Source organism: Ochlerotatus camptorhynchus, unplaced genomic scaffold, assembly GCF_037179485.1.
Source record: "Ochlerotatus camptorhynchus isolate MF236.1 unplaced genomic scaffold, CSIRO-AGI_Acam_v1.1 ptg000262l, whole genome shotgun sequence".
NCBI lineage: Eukaryota > Metazoa > Arthropoda > Insecta > Diptera > Culicidae > Ochlerotatus > Ochlerotatus camptorhynchus.
Window position 1 is genome coordinate 2,241,835 of NW_027040752.1, and position 27,156 is coordinate 2,268,990.

The 27,156-nt window shown below is 40.3% G+C and overlaps 1 long non-coding RNA gene across 1 annotated transcript; it reads right to left on the bottom strand.

Moving 5' to 3' along the window:
• Positions 1–26,573, bottom strand: LOC135705235 (uncharacterized). Its single transcript, XR_010517830.1, has 3 exons — positions 26,271–26,573; positions 9,730–9,794; positions 1–3,166 (listed from the first exon to the last, which is right to left on the bottom strand). It is a non-coding gene; the product is annotated as an uncharacterized LOC135705235 (long non-coding RNA).
• Positions 26,574–27,156: the final 583 nt, after the last annotated feature.

The window sequence follows — 27,156 nt, forward strand, 5'->3', positions numbered from 1 at the left end:
ATTCGCTATCAATAGTTTAACAACACTCAGATGGCCGTTCTCCGCAGCAATGAGAAGTGGAGTTCTACCTGTGGTTGACCGAGAGGAAATGTTCATACCGCGATCAATAAAGAATTGAACTAGTTCTACATTTCCGTTTTGGCATGCACAATGAAGTGCAGTCCATTTATTATCGTCCATCTCATTTGGGTCCGCATTATTCTCTATCAATAGTTTAGCAATATTCAGATGGCCATTCTCCGCAGCAATGTGAAATGGAGTTTCACCGTCGATTGACCGAGAGGAAGTGTTCATACGGCGATCAATAAAGAATTGAACTATTTCTGCATTTCCGTTTTTGCATGCATGATGGAGTGCAGTCCATCTCCTATCGTCCACCTCATTTGGGTCCGCATTTTTCGCTATCAATAGTTTCACAACTCTCAGATGGCCATTCTCAACGGCAGAATGCAGCGCATTGCATTTATCGACATTTGCATTGTAATCAATTAGAAAATTACATATTTCGAAATATCCGCATTTCGCAGATACTTTTAACATATAATTTAGTTTAATAGTGGAGAACTTTTCAAATTCTAGGGATGAAACCAATTTCAGACAACCACTCTTGCATACCCACAAAGGTACGTTCGTGTTTATTCTGCACAAATGGTTTAAAGTTTCGGAGCAGTTTTCATTTTCTCCTAGCTTGATCAGTGTCAGTTTCCTAATAACATCGTGTTGAGATAGAACGTTGATCAATAAGTTTGGTTCCAACTTGGAAATGTTATCACTTAAATATGTTGCTACGAAGTATTCACCAAATGATAAATGGCAGAACTGAACATTATTGTTGACTACTTTCACCAAAATAGACTTTTCTGCATCCTTCTCACAACGGCTTTTGAATGAGTCATATATTTTCTTAAAAAACGGCACCGTGAATAAATCCATGAGCATTTCAATGTCTAGCAGCTTTATCGCTAGCAGTTGATGTTCCAAAATGTACACGTTAGTCAGTGAATTGAATTCAGCATCGTTGATATCAACGGTGGACTTAAATTTTTCTACAAATTTCTTGTGAAAACATGTCTTGGCAAACTGCTCTAACAGTTGCACAATATTCAATGTGTCTTCTGACCAATCAAACGGTTTCATATTGTCGGAATTTGCTGCTGAAATAAATTGTTCGAATTTGTCAGAGTAAATTTCAGCGAGCATTCGCATCATCAGAGGCAAACCGGAAATTTCACTCAAGTTGGATAAAATGCTGGAATGATATTTTTTTAAAAGAAGTTCCGAAAAGTTTTCAACAACTTTTTCATGAGCACTGTCCTTCATCCATATTTTCTTCAAGTACTGGATCTGATCTTCATGCCGAAAAGGGACTAGGGATATTAGCTTCACATCGAACTTCCTTTGCAATAATTCCTGCACGTGGAGTCTCGAGCTGATTATGAACTGAATACTCTTTATAGAGCTGAGCAGTTCAAGTATACAAATTACTTTCTCGGTGTATTTGGAATGTATTTCGTCAAATGCATCCAATGCTAAAATAATGGAATATCCTTCGTCATTTCGCCTTTCCGGGGCATTAAGGATGAGATTACAGTTATTCTCTGAAAGAACAGCGCTGAGAATTTCCCGGACATCGTCTAAGTTTGATACTTTTTCAATTTTGTTTAGTGCATTACAAAGCGTGCTTAAATACACCAAGAATACTGCAGAGTGGCTTTGTTTTTGAACCTGAAATGCCAAAAACTGCAGTAAAATGGTTTTTCCCATACCGGGGTCTGCTACAAGTAAAATATGTTGCTGGTTTTTGAATCTTCCTCGAAGCTCTTCAACTAATCTAGTATCACTTATCTGTCGAATTATTGTGCTAGTCCTATCCTTATATGTTACCTTGTCGTTGCCTGACCGTTTCTTAACAATACTTAACAATTTACCCTCTGATTCCCTTACGATGTCCATCCTTTCCATAGTAGCATGCATTCCGCCGGTTGGTTCTAATGCCGTCTCTTCGTACTTGATATGGCGGTTAATATACGTAAATTCCCATTCTTCCACCTCTGCCATTACGCGCTTTATCATACCCGTCTCCATTCCACGCTTTAATTGTCCAAAGCATTGTTTTATACCCAAAAAACGCTTCCTATTTTTGTTGTCAGGTTCGTTGCATTTGACAAAATAATCTTTCAGGTCGATATACACCTGATCCAAGTCCTTTTGCCCCAGCTTACCGAGAATGTCCGGTTGAATCCACGTCTTCATCCAAGCCAGTAGTTCACCAACGATGATGGGTTGCAAATCGTTTGGTTGACCCACCGATAGAGTCAAATCGCGAAAGAAGCCACGAATGTCATCCTCACCAACGAATGGTGGCAAAAGTTTGATCCTTGAGTCTCTCACCAGGAAATTATTGTTGACGGTTACTTCTTTCTTCATATCAACCTGATCGCTTTGCAACATGGTGTATAGCTTGGCAACATTGGGATTTGTATGTTCAGCATTGAAGTTGCTTGCAAAGCGACACTTTTTCCGGTCTATGATCATAACGTCTTTCAATGGAGTGCAATAGTGAGCAAAAATTTGGCTGACCGTTCCGCTGTGAAAGAACTCTTTGATCGCATCTTTAATCGCAATGATATCTTTGTTGATGTAATTGATAGCCTTTTCGCTTGGAATAAGTTCCAGGTTTTTGGCACTGGATCCAGAAAAACGTAGGATTTCATTAACTTCTCGTTCTTCGATCTTCACCCACTCGTTATCGGTCTGTTTCAGATCCTTATTGGTGAAGATGTAAAACATCTTCTTGAACGCCGTTAGTTCCAATCTTCCAGTCACAGTCATGTAGGATTTGGCATACTTGCACAAATCAAAGTCCCCGGTGCGTTTGGCACTATTTCCAGTTGGAAACAGGGCATCCAGATCGATATTTTTAACCTTTTCATCCTTGGTATCGGCGTGTTTTGCTTGAATTAAGTGGATCTCCTTGTTTGTATCGTCAATCAACACAACATCGTCAAACTTGTCGGCCATCTTCATTTCATACGCCATCCTTGTAGTGGAACTTAATTCCCGCGTACGCAGCAACAGTACGAGGGCAACGTCTGTTTGGAATTTTTCGCCGTGGCCACCCGACTTAATTTCACTTTCATACGATTGTTGATCCATTTTGAACCACCTGAAAAAAACAGGATAAATATTTCATCAATCCAATGACTTTGTTTGAATTTCTTGACAAATTTCAAAAATAGTGGTACCACAAGAATTTCTACACGGTAAGAAAAAAGTACCAAAATTGAGTTCCTTTCACCTAAACGTGTCTTGAGTGGGGCTAGGAAAAATTAGGTTAATAAATAGGTAAACTTTACCCAACGTTGGAATAATTCATAATTTAATAATTTTCCATTCTTTATATGACAACGAATATATGACAACCAAAGTTAAAATGCATTTATTTGCAGCCATTGAAATTATTACACAACAATTAATAAGCACTTCCGCAACCACTCGTCTACGCGCCACCACTCGTTTGCAGCAGAATAAATCCTCATCGTCCTTATACCAAGTTCGACTTCTTCGGAAGCTCATGGTCCATGCAAATCTACATTAGATACAAATTAAGATTTTTGTAAACAACGGAACTAAAACACTCCCTGCGCTTTGATCAGAGAGCGTAACGGCATCGTTGTGCCAGGTTGGTCGTGGCACATTTCAGGTATTAGAGTCAAGAAGTTCCCTCAAAAGTGCCTGAGTAAAATGCAAATACTTTCGATGATTACCCGTAGTTGCGATAGTGAAGATGTAAACCCATTTCCCTGTTAATGTCCGGACGTGTTTACCATAAACCTTTTTATTTGATTTTGTGTGGGGATGGGTTTTGGGTGTGTATGGGCATATGGGCGAGACGATATTAAGTTTACATTAGAATAAAGTTGAAACATTGAGAAATGTATCGCTTCAGTTTGAGCAGTACTTGACTTAGCAACCGATGAACCATTCTGATGGCCCACATTACAGGTTCCGTGGGTTGGCAGGGTCCAATATGGAACAGCTTGATGAGTCACTATCAGTTAAAACTGTATTTTTGAGCTTTATCTCTATATATTCTTTGGTGTCCATAGCATTGAACTGTCCATAGTTGGGCGTTGTTGAACTTGTGGTACTTGCACAGTAACCATATAATCAAGACATAACTTTAAATGTAGGTTCAGAGTGTGACATTGTCACTGAGATACGATGTGGTTAGCTAGGAATTCAGATGAAAATATTACTTTAAAAAACTCATCATTTTCTGTTGCATGTAACACTATTACTAACCATATCAAATCTATGATGCACCGAGCGTTCATTTCGGGTGGTGAGCGAGCCGGAAGAAGAAAAAGAAGACTATACAGGATGAGTGGAACCATGAGCCCCTTCTCCGAACGATTCAAAGTTGGATTGGTGGCATCATCTTCATCTATATGTAAGTATTATTGACAATATTCATAACAATCGACTCGCATAAGTGATGATTCATTATATATAACATTTACATAACATTAACATTTAAATACATACAAAAAAGGGGCACCCGATTGAAGCGATTTGGACGGGGAGAGTGGGAATGTCAACTCCCTGTTGATAACATTTCGTGGATAGAGGGCGGGCTCTTCACCCCACTCATTGCGGCATCTTCCTGTTTGGGAACTCGTCTTGTTGATCAATTGGCTGATCATGTTGCTGGAAGGAGATTCTTTATTGTCCCGTAGATGCGTATAGGCGATTTTGCCTATCAATTCACCTAATCCATTTTTGGCCCTTCATACAGCGACATGTTGAGGACAATCAGAGGTTATTAAGCTTGATCAAGATAAACAGAGAAGAGAGCCCACTGCTATCGGACTAAGTTTACGTGCTTCAATGTGTAAGCCACTATCATGCTATCATCATCATCATCATGCTACAATGGAACTAAAAACACTCACAACCTACCAGCATCCAATGTTTTTTTGTCGCTTCGTGCCACGCACTAACGAAGACTAATACGATGACCGATGGAGCACGAACGGAGGCAATGGAGCACGAAAATATGACAGCATCGACACAGTGCAGGTTGCTATGATTTTCATCGAAAAATAAGTTAAACGGATGAGTACTTTTAACTGAAAATTTAGTTCTTTTTTACTATGAGTCACAGCGTGTTTTGTTTAATTCATAATAACTTTATGCAACAAAATTCGCAAACATGTAACTTTTAAACAAATACGGAAAGTGTTATATCAATCAATAGTGAAAAATATTACGTTTTGAGCTTAACAATGATTAAGTTGGAGCACCAATGGAGTAGTGTTGAGCGTGATTACCTCTCACCCCGGCAGGCCTGGGTTCAATCCCAGTCAGCGCCGCCGGGATTTTCTGAGGCATAACATCTCTGATCACACAGGGAAGAAAAGCAGTTGGTTCCCGGCTCATAAGTTGATGGGTCGATAGGGGTAGGGTCCAGGTGTGGGAGCTGCTTCTGTGGCGTCAAAAATGAACGGAAAACAAATAAAGGGAAAAAAAAACATTTTAACTCAATAGATGAGTAAATTTAAACCAACGTAACTTTGCTAATTCACTCAACGGTGGATCTCAAATGATAGAACCCAACGTTGAGTTTCTATAAATTTAATTTTGAGTATTTTTTTCCTTATCATGTAGGGTCTGTAGATTATTTTGATTGTAAAAAGATTGAATATAGGGTCGTCTTCTTTATTTAAAAGCGAATAAAGTCGTTTCATGAATGCCGCACTACAACCCAGGAAAAATGGTTCTCGAAGGCGACCCAACAGGAACAAGAAGAAGAGACTCGCAGCGGGCAAGTAGAAGACGACCTGCAGACCCTTCGCAGACTACGAGGCAGCCGAAGTGTGGCCATGGATCGAGCAGAGAGTGGAGACGACTTCTTCGGACAGCAGAGGAGAACAAGGCCTTAGCCTGATTGCTTACCTTACCAATATAAATAAATATAGCAGCAATTTAATTTTAATTTTCGTTTCAATGGAAGAAACGGCTGCTATCGAAAGAAGCTAAAGCAAGTGAGTGAGCTAAAGCAAAACTGGTAGATCCAAATAAATCTTGATACCAAAATCTTAACACGTTCGATAACTACCGCTTTCGGGTTTCAAGACTAACAGGACATCGGAGTGGGGTCCGTAGGCGCTTTTAGAACGAGCGATGATGTTTTAAACGTTATTTTAACTGTGAAACAATTTCCGCTTTGGAAACTTGGCAAAGGTTTGAAATATCTGCGATGTCGATCATCTATCAACACAATCATTACTAAATATTGGCTGTAATTGGCGTTGATGTTGACTCTGTAATTCTTTACTCTAGCAAACGTCAGTCTGTGTGTGAAATATAGCAGACTTCGGACTATCCTTTCACTCAACCGAAAATTTCCAAAATAAACAGTCAATATTTGCTAGAAGCGACAAGTTTTTCGAAGAACGCCAATTAGTAAACATTAGTATGAGGTGGATGTGCGGCTAGGGACAGCCAACAAGTATTTTTTTAAATCCTTTTTTCACCAGCCTTTGTTAGTAGATGTGTCAAATGTATAGCTTACATAAAACTTATTTGAAGTGAAATCAATGAGATATTTGAATTCCTTATGAATGTGGGCGTCTTAGTGGAATACCTGTTTGAAGATAGAGACTTCTTCAATGTCTTCTGCTTATACACGTCCCTAAAGGGTGATACGGTCAAAATTTGGTCAAGGGAAAACGCGTGTAAATCGGTGAAATCGTTTATATAAAAAATCAAATTAAATTTCTTTTTCAAGTTCAATTAGTATAAAATTCAGGAAAAATATTCAGTTAGGCTTCCGCTTTTCCAAATCCGAATTGCCGGGCCTTACGCTTGACCCCTGCCATCAGATTTTGTACAGCCACCTTGTCCACCTTCTTCGCCGCAGAAAGCCAGTTTGCCTTGAACTGCTGCTCGCCCTTAGCAGTTTTTTTTGGTCTTCTTTAGGTTCCGCTTGACAATAGCCCAGTATTTCTCAATTGGGCGGAGCTCTGGCGTGTTGGGAGGGTTCTTGTCCTTGGGAACCACCTGCACGTTGTTGGCGGCGTACCACTCCATGGCCTTTTTACCGTAATGGCAAGATGCCAAATCCGGCCAAAACAGTACGGAACAACCGTGTTTCTTCAGGAAAGGCAGCAGACGTTTATTCAAACACTCTTTCACGTAAATTTCTTGGTTGACAGTCCCGGAAGCTATGAAAATGCTGCTTTTCAAGCCACAGGTACAGATGGCTTGCCAAACCAGATATTTCTTTGCGAACTTTGACAGTTTCATGTGCTTGAAAACATCTGCTACCTTTCCCCTTCCTTTGGCCGTATAAAACTCCTGTCCCGGAAGCTGCTTGTAGTCGGCTTTGACGTAGGTTTCGTCGTCCATTACCACGCAGTCAAACTTCGGCAGCATCGTCGTGTACAGCCTCCGGGATCGCGCTTTGGCCGTCGTATTTTGTTTATCATCGCGATTTGGAGTCACTACCTTCTTGTAAGTCGATAGTCCGGCTCGTTTTTTGGCTCGATGCACGGTTGTAGACGATACACCCAGCTTATTTGCGGCATCTCGGAGAGAGAGGTTAGGGTTTCGATTGAAACTACCGGCAACTCTCTTTGTCGTCTCAGCGGCTTCCGGTTTTCGATTTCCCCCCGATCGAGACTTCCTGGCTGTCGACAAACGTTCCCCAAACACTTTAATTACATTTGTAACGGTTGATTTGGCAACTTTTAGCGATTTTGCCAACTTTGCGTGCGAGTAGCTCGGATTTTCGCGATGCGCGAGCAAAATTTTGATACGCTGCTCTTCTTGCTTGGACGGCATTTTGACAACTGAAGAGTGAATTCCAAAATCAAAATAGGAGCAACATTCTACACACACACACCTTCAAAATGAGGGGTGTTCAGGTTTTTTAAATGCAAAATTGAAAGAAATACGTCAAGTTGATATTGACCAAATTTTGACCGTATCACCCTTTAGTACAGTATAAGTAGAAGACACTGAAGAAGTCTGCGCATTGTAAACGAAATACGCGTATCTGTCAAGGATAAGCAAATAAGGTAGTGGAATTAAATGGAAATTACTAATCCTTCTCTCTTTCTGTAAACTATCCATAATTATGAATGTAAGCTTAAGTGCGACAAATTCTATGACTCCTAAAATCTGTAAATATCTGGTCCCTAACGTTATTTCGATTGGAAGTGATGTTTTCAAGTTATGATCCAAGTTATGATTATCTGAAATATTGCCGAAGACACCAAACCGATCGGGAAACAGTTTTCGAGTAAAAAATTTTCTGAAGATAAGCTTGTTTTATTTCTATATGCCCTTTTAAAAAATAAGGCTGGATTCAAAATGGCATTGTCGGTCATAAGGAACGTTTCTGCAAATTTACGATCGACCCACAAACTATAGTACGCACAAACCCCATTCAATGTTAAGTAAGTTATACAATCCCATCAGTACAAAACATAAAGCCAAAGCAACCGGTAACAAACCCAAGTCGTTCCCTTTATTCCGGGCAAAAAAGCAAACCCTCTCAGTGCAGTAAATTCGAGAGTTCTTTCGAAGTCCGAACCTTATCTCGGTGTTAGCCAAAGGTGACAATAAATGGATCACGGGATTGATTGAAACCGTGATATTTACAGTGGGTGATTCGTGACGAAGAAACCGTCACAAGAAAGAGCATTGCGATACCAGTGAAGTGTGCTACAAGGGTGAATTACTTTTTCCCGTGGTTTGGTGTGCTGCTATCAGATATAGCGGGTAGTAATACCTCCGGCATCCGAATTTGATCTCCACGATCGAACACTGGTAATACTACTTGAGATTAGTCCATTTGTCAATAATTCGTTTGTACAACTCATCTTCTTCTGGTTTCCTGTTCAGGCTTACTAAAAAAAAGCGAGATTACTTTCTAGTCCTATTCCACTTTGGACTACAAACTGCTGAGTGGATAATCCCCTGGATGCGAAGTACGATTATCGATAAAAACAACAAATTAATTTTGCCGAAGCCGGTGGTATAGTAGTAAGCGTGACTGTTTTCTCACCCCCATGGGTCGGGTTCAATCCCAGCCGAGGTCGGTGGTATTTTTCTGAGGCATAAAAAATCTCAGGTCACGTCTTCCTTCGAAAGGGAAGTAAAGCCGTTGGTCCCGGCCCATATGTGTTTGAATGGGTGCGGTATCCTACGTAGGTGTGGAAGCTGCCTTCATACATATTCGATTGCCCTCAATGGATGGCAATCGATGTCCGTCGGTGATTGACACTAGATTCCGGAACAGAGACCGACGGTTAAATAAGGAAAAAGGTCATTGGCAGGGATCTTCTGAGTGTAAAAACTGGGCTGCCTTCCAATTGTAATCCGTTCATAGTGACTAAGTGACTACTACTAGGTTTTAAAAAGGAAGCTCTAGGCTTATTTGGATGTATTATAAGTTGAGTTTTGGAAGCGTTGGGAAAAATCTTCCATAAATCTTCCAGAAAATATCTAAACTATTCTGCAGTCTGCTGCAAATAACACGAAGATTTCTTCCTTTAGCAGAAATGCCTGTGTCATGAACGAACAAAGGTTTGCGGCAACCCAGTGGCAAATCAGGGAGGTCCGAAGTGAAAATGTTATAAAATGTAGGCCAAGAATGCTCCCCTGAGGAACTCCTGCTCTAACAGGTAGTCGTTCAGATTTGGAATTTTGATAATTTACCTGCAGAGTTATGTCAGTTAAATAATGTTGAACTCCTGATGAATGTGGGCGTCTTAGTGGAATACCTGTATACAGAGAGAGATAGAGAGAAAGAGAGAAGGATTAGTAATTTCCATTTAATTCCACTACCTTATGTGCTTATCCTTGACAGATACGCGTATTTCGTCTACAATGATCAGACTTCTTCAGTGTACTAAAACTGAACTACTCGAATTTTGAACTAATTTCATAATATAGAGTGGAAAATTAAGCTTTTTCAATTTAGCAATCAAACCTTTATGTCAAACACTGTCGAATGCTTTTTTTTATATGTCTAGAAGAGCAACTCCAGTTGAGCAGCTTTCAGATTTGTTTGAACGAATTAAATTGGAAAATCTTAAGAGTTGAGTAGTTGAATGTCCATGGCGAAATCCAAATTGCCCATCTGCAAAAATTGAGTTCGTATTGATGTGAAACATCATTCCATTCAAAATAATCTATTCAAAAAGTTTACTTATTGAAGAAAGCAAACTTATTGGACGGTAGCTATGTAGAGGCTTCAGCTGGATTTTTAATCGCTGGATTTTTTCACCAAGATAGACAAGGTACTCTCTGGGAGTTTTTTGATGATGATGATAATGATGATGATATAGAAAATTCCGTCATAACCTGGAGCTTTCATATTATGAAACTTTTTAGTTCCCGAGAGAAAATATTCAGATAATCCCGAGCAACCTGATTCTCAATAGGACTAGTAAGACCCAAACTGAAACTATGGGAACTCTCGTGATCAAAATTTTACCACCTTCTTTAAGCGCTAAAATAGGCTTTTGATGTTTCTTTTTTCAAAATTTTTGTGAGTTTCCAAAAGGGTTTGGAGTTCGGGTCTAATTGAAAAGCATAATTTTCAAAAATGTTGTTCCTCAGGGCAGAGAATCGCTTTTTAATTTGTTTTTGCAAACCCCGCCACATAACATTTGTTCACGCCGGTCACCGAGGTATAAGTTTTTTTGTATCTCTAGCCACCACATGCCACTTCAAGATCACTCACTTGATCAGTATAGGTGATATGGTTGATCTACTTCAACCAATGTCCATTATAATTCCATCCCGTACCTTATCGATCGCTTCACGATCGATAGTAGGGCCGAACGTAGGTAGCAAACCGATAAGAAAAAAAACATCGCACGCATTGGTGTAGATCCAGAATAGATCATATAAGTTAGTTCGTAAGAAACCTTCCGTACGAGTACATCGTTTCAGTACAGTGATCATGGCTTGCAAGAAGTGCCAAAAAACCATTTCAGACTTCGAACGTATTGTTTGTCGCGGTTTTTGTGGCGACACATTTCACGTGATTTGTGCCAAAGTTGATCTCGAACTTCTTGATCAACTTGGATTGTACGAGAAGAATGTCTTCTGGATGTGCGATCACTGTGCGGCGCTTTTTTCAAACGGCCACTTCCGTAATATCGTGAACCGTGACGTCAATCAGACTTCTGTGGCTCCAAATGCGGTTGATTCGATGAAAGAGGACATCGAGAGATTGAATTCGGCTGTTATTGCTCTTGCAGCCAAAGTGGAATCGAAGATCGCAGTCGGCTCAACTCTACGTTGGCCCAGAAATGACCGCTTTGATTCCTATCGTGGCACCCCGAAACGTCGCCGTACTTTATCTAGCACTGACGACAAGCCCATACTGTGTGGTAAGAAAGCACTTATCAACTCGGTCAGAACCGTGGACCTGAACGATGATCTGGTGTGGGTTTACTTATCGGCGTTTCATCCCACTACTACGAACGATGAAATTTCATCTTTTGTCTCTAAGTGTTTGTGTCTGCAAACAGACGAGAAACCTCGGGTTGCCAAGTTGGTTCCCAGAGGAAAAGATCCGTCAACGTTAAACTACGTTTTCTTCAAAGTCGGCGTCAACCAAAACAAACGGGTTGCCCTTTTCTGCGATTCGTGGCCGGAGGGCATTCAGTTCCGTGAGTTCGATGATTCCCGGTCAAAGAAGGTAACCAAAATCACCCGTATTGGTCCAGCACAGTGACACCAGTTCCAGGATACTTCCTTTTCAATTACTAACGTGCTGTTGGGCGGATCTGGGACGCAACAACACAGCGCTTCGGAAGCCTCTGATCCCTCCGAACCAGTCGAGCTGTTTGTAGATCTAATCATCAGAAGTCATCCTGGCCCTGGTTTTGGAATCGGTGACGAGGTCTTCGTTCCAAAACCTTCTTTTTCTGAGACACCTTCCGCGTCCAGCAGCGAATACTTAACGCAACCATCCGATCCAACCTCGCCTTCTGAAAACTAGCTCGATGTCTTCTGAACTCTGGATGAACCAATCTGCTTTTCAACCGGGACGCATCGTGGAAAGCTTTATGGAAGCCCCCGGTTCCTTTAACTCAGTCGTGCTAATTCCTGTCAGCGTTCATCATAGTCGTCCTGGCCCTGAGTTTAGATGTGGATTGGGGGTCTTCCAACTTGCTAGAACAGGCGAGTACATAATTAATATCGGATTAATTAATATCGGATTGTTGCTATGATGTGATTGTCCTATGTGAGCCGTGGCTCGATTCGCGAACGCTTTCCAGCCAGGTGTTCGGATCCAATTATGAGGTTTTTCGTTGCGATCGGAATCCAAACAACAGTCGAAAATCTACTGGTGGTGGCGTTCTTGGGGCTGTCCGTTCCGGATTGGAGGCGAGTGCAATGGAAAATGAATCGTGGAACAGTGTGGAACAGGTTTGGACAGCCATTAAACTGGGCGATCGCACATTATTTTTGTGCGCATTGTACATGCCTCCAGATCGAGTTCGTGATCTTGAACTCATCGAAACTCACTGTCAATCAGTCTTCACAGTAATGGAAAGAGCGACTCCAATTGATGAGCTATTCATTTTTGGGGACTTTAACCTAGCAGGCGTTTCGTGGAAACCATCCCATAGCGGCTTCCTCTATCCAGATCCAGAACGTTCTGTATTTCACGCAGGAGCTATCGGCCTTCTCGATAACTATAGCGTAGCAACGCTTTCTCAAATTACCCACGTAGTCAACGAGAACAACCGTAGTTTGGACCTCTGCTGCGTGAGCACTCAGGACAATGCTCCGTTTATTTCCACAGCACCTTGTCCACTAGTTAAGCTTGTTCCGCACCACCCTCCTGTGATTGTCATTGTTGAGGACAACCTCGTTCGTGATTTCGATAGTCTTTCTGCTGCGGTTTCTTATGACTTTCGAAAGGCCAACCATCGAAGCATTGTAGATGTGTTGTCAAACATGGACTGGGAGAACATTCTCGATCATGACGACGTTGAGGCCGCTGCGCAAACTTTTTCTCAAGTCTTGGCATATGTCATTGACAGACACGTCCCGAAAAGAATTCACCGCAAAGACTCTCACCCTCCCTGGCAGACGATTGAGCTGCGTAGGTTGAAGTGACATTGAGAAGATTTACGAAGTATCGCACGTTTTCTCTGAAACATCACTACGTGAGGCATAATCACGAGTATCAGCGAGCCAGTCGTCGATGTTTTCTGTGATTTCAACGAGGTATTCAGCGTAACCTTAAACTACACCCGAAATCCTTCTGGAACTACGTGAACGAGCAACGCAGAGAATCTGGCCTCCCATCGTCAATGGAAGTGAACAGTGAAGTAGCTTCCACTCCGCAGGATATTTACCGCCTTTTTTCTGTCAATTTGCCAGTGTGTTCACTGATGAGAGACTAAGTGACGACCATGTTTTCCTCGCAGCCAGGAACATCCCACTAAATGGTCAAACGCTGGGTGCAATTGATGTCAACGTTGAGATGCTTTCTAACGCTGCAACGCAGCTCAAATCGTCCTTCAACCCTGGACCCGATGGAGTTCCGTCCGTGTTTTTGAAGAAACATATTGCTTGCTTGTTAACTCCACTTCACCGTCTATTCCGTATGTCCCTCTCCAGTGGTATATTTCCATCCTCCTGGAAATTTGCACACATGTTTCCTGTCCACAAAAAGGGAAGCAAACGAGCCGTGGATAACTATCGTGGAATTACATCGCTGAGTGCTGTTTCGAAAATATTCGAGCTTGTTATTATGGAACCGTTGCTCTCTCACAGCAAGCAGTATCTGAGTGCTGATCAACACGGGTTTACTGGCGGTCGTTCTACAATAGACTGCCAATGAATGTATGGGAAAAATTTGACCATCAAATTTCGCTAACAAACCATATACAAAATGTTTATTGTCTCGAAAAATGACCCTATGCAAAATTTGAGCTCAATCGGACATGATTTAGGGGTGGCGCAAACGCGTCCAAGTTTGACTTTTTTCACTCTCGAAAATCTCCAAAGGGTACATGAAATTTCGGAAATCAAAAATTAAGATAAAGATAAAGCACTAAAAAGCTCTCGTATTTTCATGAGAAAATACGAGGAGTGCTTTACCGGCCTCATGGAGCGAATAGCCTCGACAGAACTGAGACTATCCGTCAAAATAAAATAGTGATCTGGTGGAAGTGAGGCGATCGTTTCTAGCGTATAGTATATTGCCGCCAGCTCAGCAACATATACGGAACAAGGAGCTTGAAGCATTCGAGAGGCGCTATGAAATTCGTTAAAAATACCAAAACCAGCGGACGACTCTATTAGTGATCCATCTGTGAAGAACGATCTTGCGGAATCAACTTGGCCAAACTTTGCAGCGTAAATTGACGGAACAATCATGGAACGATGATGTTCTGGGATTCCGCGAATCTCTTGCGTCATAGATAAATCAAAACTGACTGAATTGCCGAAGTCGGAGAAGCATACACGATGAGGATTATGCTGTGCAATCACCAGTGGGTTCATAACTTCGCAACGGGTGAGGAGCCTGAGGGATGATTCCGAAAACCGATCAGATAGTGGCAATATGCCCGCTAACACTTCGAGACTCATCGTATGAGTCGAGTGCATGCATCCTAACGCGATACGAAGACAGCGATACTGGATCCGTTCCAGTTTGATGATGTGCGTTTTAGCCGCCGACTGGAAGCAAAAACTACCGTACTCTTAAACCGATAAAATCGTTGTCCGGTACAACGTTAGAAGATCTTGCGGATGGGCTCCCCACCACGTTCCGGTAATTGTTTGAAGAAAATTGATCCTTTGTTGGCATTTTCGTCTCAGATACTCAATGTGGGATCTCCAGGTGCATTTGGAATCGAACCAGACCCCAAGATATTTGAAAGACATGGAATGAGTGATCGGCTTACCCAAAAGTTGAAGCTTCGGTTGTGCTGGGCTATGCTTCCTAGAAAAAACGACCAACTCAGTTTTCTCCGTGGAGAATTCGATACCTAGCTGAACAGCCCAAGTAGACAAATTGTCTAAGGTATCCTTGCAGGTCAACCCCTTTGGGTCCTGTCATAGACACTATGCCGTCATCTGCAAGTTGTCTCAACGTGCAGTTGTCACTTAGACAATTGTCAATTTCTCTGACGTAGAAATTATACAAAAGGGGGCTTAAACATGAGCCCTGGGGGAGACCCATGTAACTAAATCGAGAAGCTGTAGAGTTTCCATGAGAAAAACTCATATGTTTCTCTGACAGCAAATTGTACAAAAAGTTATTTATTAATGGAGAAAGGCCACAAGCGTGGATTTTGTCTGAAAGGACTTCAACCGATACTGAATCAAAAGCCCCCTTGATATCCAAGAATACAGCCATTTGCTCTTTTTTAGCAAAAGCCAAGTGAATTTCTGTGGAAAGCAACACGAGACAGTCGTTCGTTCCCTTGCCCCTACGGAAACCAAATTGAGTATCTGAGAGTAGGTGGTTCGTCACAACCCATTTGTTCAAGCGAAAAAGGATCATTTTCTCCAACAATTTTCGAATGCACGATAACATCGCGATGGGACGATACGAGTTATGATCTGAAGCGGGTTTTCCAGGCTTTTTAATGGCTATAACTCTCACTTGCCTCCAATCATCCGGAACAATATTACTCCAGGAACTGACCAAACAAGTTCAACATGCGCCTCTTAGCGACGTCTGGGAAGTTCTTCAACAAGTTGAACTTGATTCTATCAGCCCCCGGAGCCGAATTGCCACACGAAAGGAGCGTGAGTGAGAGTTCCAGCATTGAAAAAGGCTGGCTGATCTCGTCTTCCGAATTCGTCGTTTCGCGAGGAATCATCTGTGCCGGCACGGAATCAGGACATACTTTTCGCGCGAACTTGAGAATCCAACGATCTGAGTACTCCTCGCTCTCGTTGTTCGAAGACCGGTTACGCATCCTTCGCGCCGCATTCCAAAGCGTATTCATCGACGTTTCGCGCGATAATCCGTCCACGAATTGCCGCCAGTATCCGCGTTTCTTGGCTTTGATGAGGCTTTTGAGTTTGCGTTCAAGAGAAGAGTCCGCTTCGAAATACACGGGTGTTCCACGTTTCCGGAAAAGCTTAAACGCGTCGGACTTTTTACGATAAACCTCAGCGCATTGCTGGTCCCACCAAGGGGAAGGAGGTTTCCTACTCAAAGACGTCCCAGGAACCGGCCGAGTATGAACTCGAAGCGCGCTGTCCAAGATCAGATTGGAGAGGAAGTTATATTCCTCCAACGGTGGAAGCCCTTCTACCGACGACACGGCTTCCTCTATCGCGGTCTTGAACGTTGTCCAATCGATATTACGGGTGAAGTCGTACGCGACGTTAACGGATTCCGACGGATTGAACCCACTGGCAGTCGAAATTTTGATCGGCAAGTGATCAATACCGTGGGGATCCTGGATCACATTCCACGTGCAATCCAACGATAATGAATTAGAGCAAAGTGTGAGGTCTAATTTACTTCCATTCGAGGATGGTCCAGCCAAACGTGTTACTTCTCCATTGTTAAGAATTGTCATATTGAAGTTATCACAGAGGTCATGTATAAAAGTAGAACGGTTGTCATCATACAGTTCCCCCCAGCCTGTACCGTGGGATTTGAAATCTCCCATGATCAACCGTGGAGCAGGAAGTACCGAACATATATCTGAAAGTTGTTTTCGATAAACAACGGCTCTAGGAGGAATATAAACAGAAACAATACAAAGGCTCTTACCTTTAAAAATAGCCTGACATGCGATAACTTCAATACCTGGAAATTGTGGAAGATTCACTCTATAGAAGGAATGGCACTTTTTGATCCCCAAAAGTACCCCTCCTCCACGCGAATCCTCACGATCCAGTCGAATAATGTTAAAATCATAAAAAGGAAGATCAATATCTGAAGAGAGCCAAGAGAGCAAATGCATCACAATCATTATTGTGAACTAAAAACTTAAAAGAGTCTAATTTAGGAATAAGACTTCGACAATTCCACTGTAGAATAGTGATCAAATCCTCGACCTCGTTTGGAAAATTGTCCATCGAAGGAAATGATTGCTGCAAGGAGGGGCCACTTCAATGTCAATTGCTTCAAGAGGGTCTTCACAGTAGGAAGCATTGCCAGAACAATGCTTTTGAGAGGATCAGAAATATTCAGGTACTTGAGGATATCGTCCACAATTTTATCAAATGAGAACAACCCAGATGAAGAAGGGGCTTCTGTTCTTAAAAATGGGACATCAGAGGTTTTGGATGTCCCCGGGAGAGGTGGAAAATCCTGGGTATAGTCAGTTCTTCTGAATCCAGGAGGAGTAGAAACTTCCTTTTTCCCACCACTCCTTGATTTGGGCAAGCTGATTTGGGGTTCTTCATTCTCAACTTTCCGCGAACGGATGCGTTTTCGTTGGAACAGCGTGCCTTGCTACCACAATGGGAGGCCGTATGTCCCAACTGCTTACAGTTTTGGCAGTTCATGACCCGGAGAACGAACAAGCGCACAGGTAGTCAAAGTTTTCCCAGCTCGATGTAGTGAGGAAGGACTGAACCAGAAAAGGTCACACGGAACGAGTCTGTGGGGGTAAAACTCTTTTTACCCTCGCTGACAGATACTGAGCCCAGTTTTTGAACATCCAGTATCTTCACCGGGGGAAGCAAAGGGTTCTTGAAACGGCCAACCGCCTGCTTCTCCAAGATCTCGGGGGTCAGACTCGCTTCGGTGACCACACCTTCGATCTTCACCTCACGAGCTAGGATGTAAACTCTATACTCGAGCGTGAAGAGCTGGGAGGCAGCAATCTCGTTAGCCTGCTTCAGGTTAGAGACAGAGACACGAAGTTTATTGTGCCTAACCTTCGTGATTTCAGTCACGGCCGAGTATCGCTTCGTCAGATCATTAGTAATTTGCATTACATTCAAAGGTTTGTTTCTGGGCTGAAAGTAGACAACCCATGGGCCAGTCAAGTCATCTGGATAGGCTCGCGATCGGGGGTTTATCTGAGCCTGTCCTTTGCCAGACTGAGACGATGAACCAGGGATGACATCATCCTTCTTCTGAGATGACGTACGTTTTCGACCCTTCTTGCCATCGCGTGGCAAAGAAGTGTCATCTTCCGACAAAACGTCCATTTCGTCTTGCGACAAAATGTCCATTTTGCCGTACTAGTGGGAGCGAAAAACGCTCTACCACTGAAACGATAATCACTCGGACACAATACACAAAAAAAACTACGAACACAGAACACAAACTTAAAATTTAACTGATGGGCGAAAGAGAGAAACAAGAACAAAAACTTATCTGATAATCCGATACTACTACTACCGATCGTTCACACAGCAGCAGCGGAGCGACGCGCAGCGTGGATGATCTTCGATCCGCGTGTTCGGGCGGTCTTCGTTGGTGAGTGCTTATGTGAGGGTCGGCACTCAGCTGAACACACGATGATAGATGAGCGGTGTAATGCGGAGGCAGATGCTGACACTCGATGACGATGATCCGTGTGCAGGTATGCGTTACCACGCACCGATGGTGCGCAAAATGGTTGGCGAATTGGCAATCGCAAAAACAATTTTCCTTCCGATGATGCCGAAAACACACTTTCTTCTCAGAAAAAAAACTCACTTTTAGTTAATTATTTAGCTGGGAACTCTAAGCGAGAAAAAACTGATAATTTAAATCAAGCGAATAGCGAGAAAACTTCCAAAATAGCGGAGCGCGAACTAAGTCGACCGTACTTCTTGCTAGGACGCAGTGGAGTCAAAAATAGGTATGTAAAAACCATTACTTTCTATCAAACGCATGTATCTGAAAATATCATCATGTTGTGTTTTGGAATTTTTAAGAATCCAAACTTCAAAACATTTGATGATATTACTTTTGAGTATCTGAGACCACGTAAAATAGAAGCATAGACAGACATAAAGCGTAGAATAATTCCGAAACTGTACAGGACAACCGTTAGTGCTGTTTAGTTTACAGTACAATCTGACGAAAGTACAATGACTTTTTAACATATCCACCTAATACGGGACAACCCTTTATATGTGTTTCTTTTAAATTCCTACCCTATAGAAGTGCCAAAAAAGTACCCGCATATAGCATATTGTTTATCTGGCTTCCTTTTGGGTATTACGGGCAACGGTCTCAAGTACTTATTTCTACGTAAACTTTTCTACCTTGGCTTTTTCTACCTATGCTTTAGTATAAAAAAGGATGCGATCTGAGGATGTATGATCAATCAGTAGTGCGTTTGAAGAAGACAACAAGCAGAGAACTGATAGAGAATAGTACGACCACAGACAAACAGACATAACACATTGAATATTTCTCACTTTAAAACATCGTCGCTAAAACATTACCGCCATCTGTTGAGCACACTGTGGTAGGTAGTACGCTGAACAGATGGCGGTAGTGTGTAAACGTTAAACGCAAGGGAATTGACTATGTGCGCCACAGGTGGCGGTACTACCAACTACGATACTTTTAAATTGTCCGTTAAATGCTTGTTCGATGAACAACTTGCGAGAGTTATGTCTGTTTGTCTGTGGTACGACAGTTTGTTAAAAATGGTTGACATTTGGCTAGTTGGAGAATATCTGCCGTCGTTTGGCCATTCTGTTAACTTGCCGACATATAGTGAAGTTTTTCGTAAATATATGTTTCATTTGCGTGCTGAAAAAAAAGTTGTAAGCTAAGTGCCTTCCTAACACTAAAGGAATTAAAGGATGCTTGGAAGAAAAAAACTTAACACATTAGCATAAAGAAAAAACTGTTGCTATTTTTCAATACCTGGAAAGCCTTATTAGAATGCATACTTAGAATGGTTAAGAAAGACGTTTAAAAAAGGAACACATTTCATGGATCATTGCGGAGTTTGTTTGATATCGGGAAGAAGTTTAAGGCAAAAACCCGTGAAGAAAAGCAGGCCATGCAATATTTGCAAAAACAGCGGGAACAAGCTCATCTTGAAGAAGAAACTGAGGTTCTCCCTACCAATGAAATCATTTCGTGTAGCGATTTTGAGGAAGAAGGGTCAAGCCAAAGACCGGATTAAATTTGTAGTGCAACCTCAAATGAAACATCATCACAAAACGACAGCCAGGCTGGGTCAGTGTACTCGCCTAGTACATCCGAAAGAGCTTCTCCAAAAACAGGTACGTTGTGATGTATTACTAATGTTTTTTTTTCTTCTTTTAGATTATACACCTATTACCATCCATATTAATATATTTTGAACGTTCTAGGTTCTCCAAAACCAGCTTTGACACGTAAATCGCAACTGATACGAGTTGTTACAGTTGAGGTAGCTGCTGCATTGGACCGCTGTAAAGTGAGTGATTGAAATGCTGTGTTTCTAATATCATCGATCGCTAAAGCTTTAGGGCACGATGCTTCATCATTATTGTTGAACAAGGAATCTGTCAGAATCGCCAGAGCAGGAATTCGCTTACAAATGCAACATGATTAAAAAGCGTCGTTTAAGCCAGATATAAATTTAACAGTACATTGGGATTCTAAGCTGCACCTAACATATTACCATCCAAAGCTCTACCAAAAACCGAGCGCTTGGCCATAGTTGTATCAGGCGAAGGCATTATCAAATTATTGGCTGTTCCACCCATCGAAAACTCTACGGGGGCACAACAAGCAGAAGCGGTGTACAATCATAGAGGTAACTCTAAGACTGGTAGGTCCCGAAGAAACTAGCTCAACTTTTTGGCTCAGCTCTGGTACTATCTTCGGTCCCAAGCTAATCGTATTCACCCCTCGAAACATAGTAAAATCCACTAACCCCTCATTTTATCTGTCAAACTTTCATAGCGAATCAAAACAAACATAGTGTAGTACTAGAATTTTGACTAGAATGGGGTACGTAATCGATTTGCTTGGGACCAATAGGCTAGTCAAGTAGTGAGCCAATTTAAAATCGTTAGTTTCGTATTGATTGTTGGTACAATGCAGTCGTCGAATGGGGGCTTGCGGACAGGTATGATCTTAAATCTTGTATGTTCACCTCAGAATTCTGACTATTTCATCGTTTGTTTTCAGAATTATGTTTACATCTTTTGATACTACTGCATCAAACACCGGTAGAAAAAAAAGGTGCGTGTCAGTACCTGGACAAATTGTTTAAGAGGCAGCTTATAGGCCTCCCTTGTAGACACCACATACATGAACTGCTACTTGGCAAAGCTTTTAAAATTCTGAAATTTGAAACGTCAAAGTCTCCAAATGTTGAGATTTTTAAGGAATTCCAATCAACATGGCACATTTTGGAAAAGACTTCATGATTTTTTTTAAAATAGCTATTTCGGAACCAGAAAGATTGGCGTTATTGGAGTTTTATGAAAAACAAATTAGAGAGCAACACCACCGTGGTGATAACCGAGAGGTTCTACAACTTGCCATTTTATATTTGGGTGGAAAAATCGATGAAAAATTACAAATAAGAGCTCCTGGTGCGTTCCACAATGCAAGGTGGATGGCCAAAATCATTTATTCTTTGAAAATGTTTATTCTTCGGCATGAATTTGCTTTACCAGATAAAACTAAAAATCAACTAGCTCGATTTTTTGTGTTCATTGTAAACATTTATTTGAAAAGTTGGTTTCTTTCTCCGTGTGCTGCTATGGCACCCAACAATGATCTGAACCTGTTAAAAATATTGAATTATAAATTGAATTATAAATCGAATTAAAATCTTTTGTCATGATAATTTGATTGCTCTGTCAGTCAGCTTTACGCGACTTTCGTGTCGATTGAGTTTGTTGAATTGGTGTGTGTAACGTTTGCTTCGTTATTGCAGCTGTGCATTTTTGGCTACCACCAGCGATTGATTTTGGGTCTGTTGTTTTTGTTTTAAACTCGCACTGATGGAAGAAGAAGACAGCATATGTGTCGAATGTAAAAAAGTTGAGAAAGATGCTAATAAATAGGTTACTTGCATGTACTGCTTCTCTGAGGCGCACTACAAATGCCGAAATCTCGTTGGTAATGCAGCCCGGCGTTTAAAAGACAGGATGTATTTCTGCTCGCATAACTGTTCCAGTATTTATCAACGAATCACTGAAATGCTGAATAAAAAATTTGCAATAGTTGATACGCTAGCCGCTGAACTTAAGGGAGCAGTTTGTAAAGCTGTCTCCCAGTAAATGAAGAGTGTAAGGTGCGAAATACAGCAGATAACAACTGCTATTGAAAAATCTCAGAGTTGAAGAAAGAAAAAGAGCATTTATAACTGAAAATAGATAGGCTCACGAACACGCAACATGCTATGCCGAAAATCGTCCATAATTTGGAACACAAAGTTGATAAAAGTGCTCGTCAAGCGAATAATAACAACGCTGTAGCTCTCGGGGTCCCTTTCATTCCTGATGAAGATACTGTAAAAATTGTTCGGGATGTTATCTCTTGCTATGGTTTGAGCATTGGCACTGATTCGATTATGTCAGCTGTTAGACTCAGTGGGAAAAATAAAACTGAGAACTCGTTGATTCCTATTCACGTAACTTTCAAGGACAATGATGTATAAGAGAATGTTTTTGCGAAAAAGAAGGAGTTTGGGAAACTACTCTCTTCTTCAGTTAATGAAAATTACGTGATAAATGGTAATCCGACTACAATTACAATGCCCGACGAATTAAATCCGTTGAGTGAAATGCGAGAGTACCAAGAAAAACTCAACATCAAGTATGGGCAAGTAGAGGCGGAAACATTTAAGGTGATACTCTAAGGAAGCCTTAGCGTGAAACTTCAAAGGCGCAAATGTCAGCTTCTACAAAACATACAAATTTGAAATTGCTACTCTCTGTTGGTAGTAGCACAGCAAACAAGGAGTAGCAATTTCAAATTTGTATGTTTTGTGGAAGCTGACATTTGTGCTTTTAAAGTTTCAAACTAAAACTTCCTTAGAGTATCACCTTAAGTGAAAAAAAATGAACACTCTAAGCCGGAAATGATCAAAACACGCAATGATTTGTATGAACTGATTAACCGTTACGGTAATAAATCACCGCCCAAAAGTAAGCGCGGTATCAATAGTAGCAGCAAGTAATAGAAGAATTGTAATTTTGTATAAATTTTTTTTGACAAAATTTTTGTCTTCTTTGAATGTTTGCGTACTTGAATGGCTGTATGTGTATCATGATTGTAAAAGTGATTTTAATTTTAATTATACTCAAAGCATTGATGGCCATTTCCGAATTGCTCAATAGAACATAAGAGGTATGAAAAGTTTGCAAAAGTTTGATAGTATTCCTCTATTTTTAGATAGTATTAAAATCCCAATTGATGTGTTAGTTGTTGGCGAAACGTGGCTAAAATCAAATATTTGTGTTTTATACAAAATATTACGATATAACTCTGTATTTTCTTGTCGTGATACGTCTTCTGGTGGTATCACTATTTATTTGAAAGATTGATTGAGTTTTAATGTGTTGAAAGACGTTACAACTGGCGGTTTTCAATTTCTACGTCTGGAAGTTTAGAGAAATTGATTTTATTGGTTGGTTTATACAGACCGCCATCTTTTGATTTTAACCAGTTCTATGATGAATTTGAAAACATATTGTCGGTTCAAAACACGCGTTCTCGTTTCTTCGTTGGTGATATGAATATTCCCATCAATTTATCAACTAACAATGTTGTCGTTCGGTATAAAACCCTATTAGAATCCTATGATTATGTTTGTTCAAATACATTTGCAACTCGACCAATTAGTAAAAACATCTTGGATCATTTTGCATCCAGTAATAATGATTTGGGAAGCATAAGATATGATACTATTTTTACCGATGTGAGTGATCACTTGCTAGTAGTTTCTTCCCTCAAAATTAAAAGATCTAAAGAATGTATTGTCTTGACTACAAAAATTGTTGACAAAATCAAGCTAAATGATCTTTTCACTCGTTTTTTGAACGATTTCGTTTGCAGTGATGATGTGAATGATTCAATCAACACTTTAACAAATACATACAACAGATTTTAGCACAATGTACGAAAACTAAAAGTGAACAAGTCAAAATGAAATCTAAACATTATCCTTGGCTCAATTATTACGTATGGCAATGGATTAAACTTAAACACAAATATCTTTAAAAAAAAAAAGTTAAAAAAAGATCCTCACAATAACAACTTAAAGAATTTGTTGAAACATGTGTCTAAAAGAACAGATGACGCCAAAAAAGGATGTAAAATAGATTATTATAAAAATGTGTTAGAAAGTACTTGTCATGCCAAATTGTGGAAAAACTTAAACGAGATTATGGGACGTTCAAAACCAGTGTCTCGTTTTGAGCTTAATAACAATGGTTCAAAAATATCTAAAAATTCTGAAGTTTGTGAAATTTTCAATAATTTCTTTTCCCAAATTGGAACCAACCTTGCTAATAAAATAACGAAAAATAACTTAAATCCTTTGAACAACGTTACTCGATTGGAACGTTCTGTCTTTCTGAGACACTGCAAATGTGAATGAAGTGACAGGAAATATAAACGAGCTGCATGTAAAATAGCAAAGGTAACTCATATATTCAAATCCGGTGACTCGTCTGATCCCTGTAATTTTCGACCTATCTCTAGTCTTTCTGTCTTTAGCAAAATTTTTGAAAAATTGTTCACCAATAGATTAGTTAATTTTATGAATCAATATGATATTCTTTACCAACTTTAATACGGTTTCAGAAAAGGATATAGCACTTCTACAGCCATAGTAGAACTGGTAGAGTACCTATCTTGTAAAATTGACAGTAAGTGCGTTGTTGGTGGCCTCTTCATTGACCTAAAAAAGACGTTCGATACTCTGAACCATAGCATTCTTTTGCAAAAATTAGAATACTATGGAATACGAGGTGCAGCAAATGACATTATTCGAAGTTATTTAACTAATAAGCAGCAAGATGTAGCTATCGAGGATCCAAGAAGCTCTTTGCAAACGTTTTATATTGGTGTCCCTCAAGGCAGTAATTTTGGCCCTCTTTTATTCCTTATTCATATAAACGATCTTGGGAATCTGTCTCTTAAAGGAATACCAAGGCTATTCGCTGATGATACAGCAATCTTCTACCCAAGTCAAGATACTTCTTCCCTTATTTCTAGCAATGATTTGCGAATTCTCATGAGGTTTTTTGATTTAAATTTATTATCTCTAAATTTGGTAAAGACTAAATACATGTTATTCCACTCTCGACGGAAAAAATATCATCCACGCTCGAATCCGTCTGTTAGACAGACAATTGTCGAAAAAGTGTTCAAACTCAAATATCTTGGTCTAGTTTTAGATCCTGTGCTCTCCTGGAGAAGTCATATTGAACACATTCAAAGTAAAGTTTCATCACTTTGTGGTTAAATGTATCAAGTTAGACATTTTGTTCCTCGTGGTGCACTCCTTAAATTTTATTCTGGATACATACACTCACATCTGCAGTATCTGATCATTGTATGAGGCCGTGCCTGCAAATATAAACTTAAAAAACTGCAAATTTTGCAAAACAGATGTTTAAAAATTGTGTATTCACTATCACGGCTACTTTCTACACTTCTTCTATACACTAACGTCATGCAAAACGCCTTACCAATACGAGGGTTGTGTGAGCTACAAACATGTTTATTTATTTATGATATAATAAAAAATTCAAACATGTATCATAATTTGATTTTACCTATTAATTCTCATGGTCACAACACGAGATATGCAAATAATTTAGTAAGAACTAGATGTTTCAGTAGTATTGGTCAAATGCGAATATGTTTTTACGGCCCTTCTATATATAACACACTGCCAGAGCGATTGAAATTGATCAACAACAGAATGTTATTCAAAACCAGTTTAAATCAGTACTACAGATCAATGCGTCTCTAAATCTAAATCTGTATCAACCGCAAAAAAAAAACAATTGCACTCTATAAATGTTATTCAACACATTATTTTAAACGTTGTTAAATAGTAAATGTAACCATCTAAAAAAAAGTTTTTTATTTTTGTTTTTCTGGGATCCCTTTAAAGGAACATAGTTCCACTGGACTTCCCTTCTTTATTTAGTTTTTTTTTAAGTGTTCATCACTTCCGTGCACACACCAATGAAGCATATGTTTATTTGATTGTATTATTATTTTTTTTAATATCTTACTTTTAGTTTGAGATGACTGCACTACCAGGGGGCTCAAAAGAGCTTTTTGGTGTGGGGGCTAGTGGTGGGCCATAAAAAAATATTATGATACTCACACTTAGTTGCGACACAATTTACACTTCGTTAGTTTCACTATTTGAATTCTTCTGAGTACAATTTTTTTCACCGAATTAAGCACCACAAAAATACCTCAAGGCGCTGAGTTCTTCACCTTACAGCTGAGCACTCTAGATAAGGACTAACTTGACTTCACCGTCACATCGCTCTTATAAATGGATTGTGATGAACTAATATGCTCCACAGCGTCGAATTCAGATAACGATAGCAATACATGGCAAATTCACAATCTCGTACTGGCGAGCAGAGCTGAACTTTGTCATTGTCAATCACAGACTTTTGCGCAATATTTTTTATAAGTAATTCAGGTCATACATTTCTTCCAACGAATGACTAAAAGTCACTCACTCTGATAAGGACTAACTTGACTTCACCGTCACATCGTTCTTATAAATGGATTGTGATGAACTAATATGCTCCACAGCGTCGAGTTCAGATAACGATAGTAATACATGGCAAATCCACAATCTCGTAGTGGCGAGCAGAGCTGATTTTTGTCATTGTCAATCACAGACTTTTGCGCAATATTTTTTATAAGTAATTCAGCTCATACATTTCTTCCAACGAATGACTAAAAGTCACTCACTCTGCGAGATAAATTCGTTTTCAGTGTAAGCATTTGCTGACCAGTCGACTAAACATATTTTTGGGGTGGTCAAAATTTGGTAAATAAAGAAGTTGATTATTGAATGATTTATCGGTTTAATCAGCTCAATTTTAAATATCGATAACAAGCCTGTCATGGTGATTACTCATGGCTACTTGTTTCTTTTTCTTTTTTTTAATCATAACTAACTGGGTGCAGAAATATCGATCTACATGTAACCAGTTCCACGCCAAACGACGATTCGATCAGACTTGACC